General features: G+C 40.4%; 1 protein-coding gene across 2 annotated transcripts in view; it reads right to left on the bottom strand.

The window, feature by feature from the left end:
- dock1 (dedicator of cytokinesis 1) overlaps positions 1-7,671 on the bottom strand; it is a 207,013-nt gene that overhangs the window by 65,605 nt on the left and 133,737 nt on the right. The window lies entirely within an intron of this gene.

Genomic DNA, 7,671 nt, shown 5'->3' on the forward strand with positions numbered 1-7,671 from the left:
TATCAGAACTGTTATCTGTGACTCTGTTCCAAGATCCAGCACTGATTCCCGACGCCGTGGGAAGCCAGCACCGAAGCCTGTCGACAGCCCTCTTAGACGAGGAGAGAGCCCCAGGACGTGAATTCGGGTCTGGGCCGGTGTTTTTAGTCTGGTCCACGGCGGTGGGATTCAGTCTGATGATCCGAACCACCAGTGAGACGTCGGAGGGTGAGAAACACTATTTTGGTATATAAAACAGCCGCTAAGGTTTAAAGTAACGTGATAAATTAGGTTGGGTTCGCCGAAAGGAGCTGAATTAGACTTAAGTTTTAGAGGTAGCTGAAATTACTTCGTGACAAATTAAAATACGTTTAAGCAAATGAAAACACGTTGAGACAAAGAAATTAAAATAGGTTGGGTTCGTCGAAAGGAGCTGAATTAGACTTAGGTTTTAGAGGTAGCCGAAATTACTTCGTGACAAAATAAAATAGGTTGGGTTCACCGAAAGGAGCTGAATTAGACTTAGGTTTTAGAGGTAGCCGAAATTACTTCGTGACAAATTAGCGCGCAAAGTAAGTTGATCTTACAGCACAATATGCTGCTGAACTACTTCCATTTTTGTTTTCTTTGCTGAGGCTCAAGTACTGGTGACAAAGGAGAACGGTTGAGTTTCATCTCATAAAACTAGGTCTCATAAAACACCCTAACCGCTTCACCGTTAGGGTGAAGTCGAAGGCCGTATCAGTAAACCACTCTGAAGTCAAGTGTGCCAGCAATGGCCCAGCAAAATCTTTGAAAATGGAGAATAAACAAGCGAAATTAACACCTGGTAAGAAATGTTTAGAAAAACAACAAGCCGGAGCAGGACTAATCCAAAAGAAAGGGAGAGGAATGCATAGTGGAAGAGCAAGAGGTAGAGGCAGAGCTACACACACACCAAACAGTGGCTTTAGCACTACATGCTGGAGGTGTGGAAAAGAGGGACATTTTGTACGTGACTGTAAGAAACAAAGAAGACAGTAACTCAGAATCAGATAGCAGCTCAGGTGAAGAGAGCAGTTCAGACTAGGAAGAACATAATAATCCCTCACCAAGTGAAAATTAGAGATCAAAGTAGTAGTAGTTTAAAAAGGGTTGGAAACAGACCCGACTGAATAGATATAAATACAAGAGGAATAAAGTAAAATAAACAAAAGGCTAAATTACAACTTATCTTTAATGTATTCATACTAATAATAGCAAGGTTAACAACCTGTAAACTGGTATTAATGGTGAAATAATATTAATATGAAGAGGCACCTCAGTCAGTTATGATGTGAGGTGGATAATTGTTGAAAGTAATCTGCATTAAGCTTAGGGTTGCTCAAATTCAGTACAATGACATATGAAGTAAAATAGGTAAATACTTTAACTATTTACGTGTATAGAGGCACTTGACCTGTTTGAAAAACTGTCATCCTAATATGAGCCATTGTTGAGATATAGAGCACACCTATGAAAACAACTAATATGCTGAACCCTGTATGAAGCAGCTGAAAACTACATGATGGAGAAGCTGAATTGAATATGGAAGTGCAAGTCTTTGCCACTGTGGGGCAAAGCACGCAACCACTGTGTGAGGTTGCGTTGTGGTCTCTTCTGAGCTGATGAGCAAGCTACACATTATCAGATCAGAAGCTGGCTGAGAACTCTTCAAAGAGAGGGAAACAGAACTATGATAACTATGATAACTGGAGTGTGCAGCGTTTCCGTGAGCAGTTTTCCTGCATCTTGACTCATGTGTGTAGCGTGTTCATAGCATCAGCATTATGTTTTTGTTTATTTGTTTTGTTGGGTTGAAAATAATTCAATAAATTTGTGATCATATTTATGGATCACAATGGCACATGCCATTGGCCAAATGATTTATGTACGCAGATGAAAAAGTGAGTGTGAATGTGTCTGACGTCACAGTGTTTTTGTGCGCTGTGTAAAAGTAATTGCCTCTGATTTTGAGAGTGGTGATTCTGCAGGTCACCAGCTATTGTAAGAAAAAAAAAAAAAAAAAGAGTGAAAAACAGACAAAATTTACATTGTAGATGAAAAATAACCATAGGAAAAAGGTTTTGTGTTGATCAGCCAAGAACAACTACAATATCATTTTCTGCTTTTAAGAAAGGACTGTTCACAAAAACACAGAGAGAGAGAGATGTGTGTTGATTAAGCAGTGATAATAATAATGAAAATGTCTTAGTTTGTCACTTTCAGGTGACAAGCAGACCTGAATCAATTTTCCACATGCAGCGGTCGGAAGAAAGTTATAGTTTAACATCATTAGAAACATTCAGGCCAAGTTTCTGGCTGACTTATTTACAGCTCCATGTGTCTCTCAACCTCACAAGCGAGCTCTCACTCCTCCCTGAAGACAAGGAATGCAGCTCCAAAGAGCAATAACATGGCAGATAAAGAGACAGCAGCAAAGTCCTGGGCAAAGAGTCCCAGCAAGCAGCAGCAGTGTGGACAAACAGCATCAGAGAAGAAGAGCAAGCCCATCATCCTGAATGACTGGATGAATGGCACTGTGTTCCCAACAAGCTGCAAATTCACTGTGCATGTGAAAAGAACGTTTGAGGAGAACTGAGGAGACTGTTGGAGTTTGACATTTGCCACCTTTGGAGAAAATGGCAAGAAGAGACAGTGGAACACAGGACAAAGCTGAAAGAGAACCGCTGGCTATTGGACTGTTGAAGTGGGAGAGGACAACAGAGTGAGAGGAGTGGTGAGAACACATAGGAATTTTGTTGTTTAATCTGGGAAATCAAAATTTGGGTTAGCAAACCTGGGGAAAAGAAAACTGACTGCTTAAGTGGGAAATTGTGAAGGAGTCTAAAACACTACAAAAAGAAACATACACAAACTCACACACACAAGCAGAACATGCATTAACCTTACTAACACAAACACAAGAGAGCTCATGAAGATTAGACAACATCTTAAGCATGTGAGTCTGGTTATCATCTTGTCCAAGTCACTTAGTGTGATGTAAAGACCAGTGGACTCATAGCACATTAGTTAAGAAATGATTAAATAATAGCAGAGAAGTGTGTAGGAAAGGCAGCTTTAAGAACATGCTCTGCTGGATATGCAGCTCCACAGACATGCATTAAACCTGCCTAATAACACAAACACCCATGCAATGAAGATCAGCTTGTTATCTCTCATCAGTGTTAAAATAGTGTCAATATAACAGACACTTGTTATCAAATGCTGAATTTATCCAGTGTTGACAACTAACTCTCTAGGTTGCAGGACAACAGTTTAACTTTTGTGGAAAAAAAAAAGATTCTGGTTTGACCAGCCAGTGATCAGACAATAAATTTAATTGTTAATATAGTAAATTGGGAGATGCTTTCTGCTTGATTGATGCAGCACAAATAATTTACTGTATGAGGGAAATTCTATTTTTGTGATAACATTTTGAACATGCATTTCTGTTGTCCTGTCATCTTAGTGGGTTAATAGCTGATATGCAAATTAGTTGATTGTTCTTAGATTGATGAAAGGTGACTGAATTCTAGCACGAGTGAATGGGATGTGTTGGAGTTTGTTAGAGTGGAGACTCTAAAACACTGAGTTTCCTGTTTTGATGTGTGAGTGAATCCTGTACCTAGATACACAACTCTGAATACATAAGAACAAACGTCTTTTGTGAAATAGCTGATGACATGTCTCACGTTTTATGCTGACGGGAAAAAAGAAAAACTGGATAATATGGATCTGTGGCCCAAATGAGTGAAAGGCACAGACTTGGGGATTAAACTCATAGCTAATAACATATTAGGGTTATGTTGTGTGTTGTGCAGCTGATGGTTGGTTTGGAGTTAATCTAGCTGATGATTTTTCTTTTGTTGTGAAGTTGAGCCTGCCAATTAGTATGATGGTATGATAAACCATGCTAATGGTATGATTTACCCTCCTGAGATGAGGAGCTTGTGTCATGACTTAACAAGGCCTTTTTATTTTGATACTTTCACAGTGCACTGAAAGTTTTGTTCGATAATCTCTGTTTGAGCAGATCTGCAGGATTAGAAGCGCTATACGATACGTCGTCAAGAAAATTGTTAGTGAGTTTCTCCACATTAAAATGGGCTCAGGAGAAAGCCACTTATTTGGGACAATTAGAAAATGAGAGTCCCTGCCCAAAAAGGATTCAGCGAGGTAATCCGATCTAAAATTCTCCTTTTTCTTTTTGAAATGACATCATTTTGCTGAGGGTGGAAATCAAATGCAGCGATAGTTTCCACTATCAGCAAAGAAAGAAAGAAAGAATGGATGAATGAATGAATGAATGAATGAATGGAAATAAAAACAAACTGACTGACTGATAAAACCTGACAAGACTTGACCACAACTCAAAGTTAACCTCCACCTACACAGGCCAAAAGGGTGGATGAATTTATGTGTTTCTTTTTACAGGAGCAGAATGATGACAGCAACATTTGAGGTTGCATGATGATTTAACTTTTAAATGCCACTTTCTGTGTCTGTGAATCTACCAGGGGTGTGTTATTCATGGGTTTGTGTTGCTCACAGAGATTACTGTGAGAAAGAGTGTATACACCCGCGCAGCGCTAACATTTACATTTCTTTTCTACAACATTACAGTTCTTCATGTGGCTTGATCATGTGATTTATACTAGGACAACTAGTTAATGTTTTTCTACTACAGGATTTCTGGGTTTATGTGTGAAGAAACTGTGTTTATAGGTTATGAGTTGGTGATGCTGTTACACTGTGTTTCCTGTGTTGAAAACTAGTGTCACTTCTTTCCACAGCTATGGATGGCTAACTTTATGGTCCTTTTATAGCACCTCTGGAACCTGTCGACCTGCGTCTGACCACAGGGATGGTCAATGTGTATTGCTAATGTTTGTTTTTCTAAGAGTACATGTAGAGGATTCGGCAGAAGCGGACAAGTGACATGAGAAAAACAAATAAGTTTTTTGAGTTCCTAGTGATACATGAGTGGAGTGACTTTGCTTAAAGGAAGTCACCGATTACATTAATGTTAACTGAGTACATGGGATGATCCATGTCTGAGGCAAATTATGGTAATAATTGTAGTTTACTGATTTGAAAAAACCTGCACATGATACTTGTCTTGCTGATGTTGAATGCTTTATTACTCTTATGATATAGTTGTTTATAAGTGTGAAGTTTAATTTCACTTCCAGATCTTGTTTTCCAGGCCATTATGGTGTGTATGCAGGCTCCTGGCGGAGCCAGTTTTTAAGCAAACTTAATATGCAAAACACACTAACATCTTTTATTGCAGGATTATAGGTCCGGGGTGGTGCTGCTCCAGAGGAGGAGATGCCCTGATGTTGCCTGGGACATGATTTGGCTAACCTTTTTCTTTAAAACAGGAATCTGGTTTTGATGAGTTGACTCATGGGAGTGTCCATGCGTCAAGAGGAGGGGTCCAGTATTAATATGAAACAATGAATTAACATTAAACTATGTTTTATATGATTTTTGCAGTGATTTGTGTGATTAACAGTTCATTCAACGGGTATCAAACCTATGCAAGTGGTGCAACCATGTTCAGATGAGGTTTTGATGGCCTTTAAGTGAAGTTCACTGAACTAAAGAATGTGGTTTGATGATTGTTGACATGCTCTCCAAAATAGAAGTTTTTCCTCCTAGCAAGGAAATATAGGTGCAGCAGTCATCTCCTGAGAAATCTTTAGAGGTCCAGTGAGAAGCGAGAACCATTCCAGGCATAGCTGACAGCCCAGGCAGTGGTTGAGGTCAAAGGTCAAGCTGGTTGGGGCCCATCATGAGATCAGACTTTGGAGCCACAGCAAGGACCACGAAACTGCGTTGGAATGAGAGCTGTGCCAAAGGGGATTTCCAGAGGCCAACGGAGGGGATTGTGGACAACAGACGGGCACCTGAAGGATGAGGGGGGCGTGCCAAGCTCCATCGACAGCGCAGGGGGAGTCCGAGGATGACATCATGATTCTGTGAAAAGCACAGGAACCAGAAGCCATGGTGGTGATGACAGCAGTTTCCTATGAACATTACCTAATGCTGTGTCACTGTACTGTGCATATGATGACACTCTGAAGACTGCTGGGATCATAACAGCAGTAAGATAACTGGACCCAGCACCCTTTCCACAGAGGGGTTTTTCTGCAGAGGATGGACAGTAGAAGAGTCATAAATATTCCTATCGCAGGACGAAGGCCTAAAGTGAGGTGATGGGGTTGATAGAGGCCATTTCAAGTGCTTCTGACCACTCCAACTGCCTGCAAAATAGCGGAGAGACTCTCCTGGATACATCAGAGCAACTGCAAAAAGGTTGAGGTCCCAGAGGATTCCACTTCCTCCACAGAAATCAACTAGTAGAGGAAAGTTTCACCCTCACTTGGTTGCTTCAGTGGCGAGGGGGAAGTGCTGATTGGGCGCCCGTAGGGAATTGCTCGCACTTCAACCTCCAGCTATTGGCCAACTCTAGAGTAACCAAGTAGTAGGGTGTGACGGACCTGTACGTAGCCATGGGAAGGTGGACCCTCCTGGTTACCTTGACTACGACGCTCACCTTTACAGGACAAAGACAGAATCGGCAAATACAGACTATTATTTCTGTTCCCATATGCCCAGCACGTCAACACACCCCACACTATATGTGTTCCTGGACCAACTCCCAGGGAAGAACTACTCCATGATATTAGCAGAGAAAGGGGGACTTTGTGTCCTCTTCAACAACACATGCTGCACTTACATACCGGACGATGTACACTTATTAAACATGACTGACGCCCCGAATGCTTTGAGACAAATCCAGCAGGCCCAAAATCGGGACTATGTAAGTGATACAAGTGACTGGTTTTCTTGGCTTTACACTGGCTCCTGGTTACAGGTGCTAAAAGGACTACTCATCGGAGTTGGGATATTTCTACTTTTATTTTGTGTTTTTGTAACGTGTATACTGCCATGTTTAAAACTCTTGATTAACCTCATAATATTTTCCACTGTTGCTGCATACATAGCCATGACAAGTGATGATAATGACTCCGACCTGTTGGAACATGAAGACTTTGTGTGACCAATGACGATGTGACAGAAAATGTACAACAAGATGTTACATACTGATATCTCATTTTAATTTATACTGACAACAGGAGGGAATATCAATGGAAAATTGTACTAGTAGTCAGTATAATCTTTTAATGATCCTTATAGTTTAAGTTTAATTGTATAGTTGAGAAAAACATCAGGATCATTTAAACGCTTAGCAGCTGTGAGACATTACAAAAAGACATGTTATTGTAATCACACATTGTATGCATCTGTAATGCACTACTGTTTGAAAATTCAGTGACCAAAAGGTTTAGATATATGGGACAAAATTAAAAGGACAGTCTGCAAAAAAGAAGAAAAAACACACTACCTAATGCTTACGTAAGTACTTCATATGTATTGCAGTTGCACTTGTTCTTGTTGGAGACCTGCTGTCAGCTGCAGCACCACCTTAAACAGAACCTGGAGCAAGGTGAAAGGCTGCTTCATGTGTTACTACACAATGCTCACTGAAGCTGCAGAACAAAATAAGGGTAGTGTTGCCAGCTGTAGTGTAAAAAGGTTAGACTTTATTAAATTGAAGTGAATTTTTTCATTGAGTATAAAAAGACTGTGTAACTACTCCAT

The sequence above is a fragment of the Neolamprologus multifasciatus genome, chromosome 8 (genome assembly GCF_963576455.1).
Source record: "Neolamprologus multifasciatus chromosome 8, fNeoMul1.2, whole genome shotgun sequence".
NCBI classification, from domain to species: Eukaryota; Metazoa; Chordata; class Actinopteri; order Cichliformes; family Cichlidae; genus Neolamprologus; species Neolamprologus multifasciatus.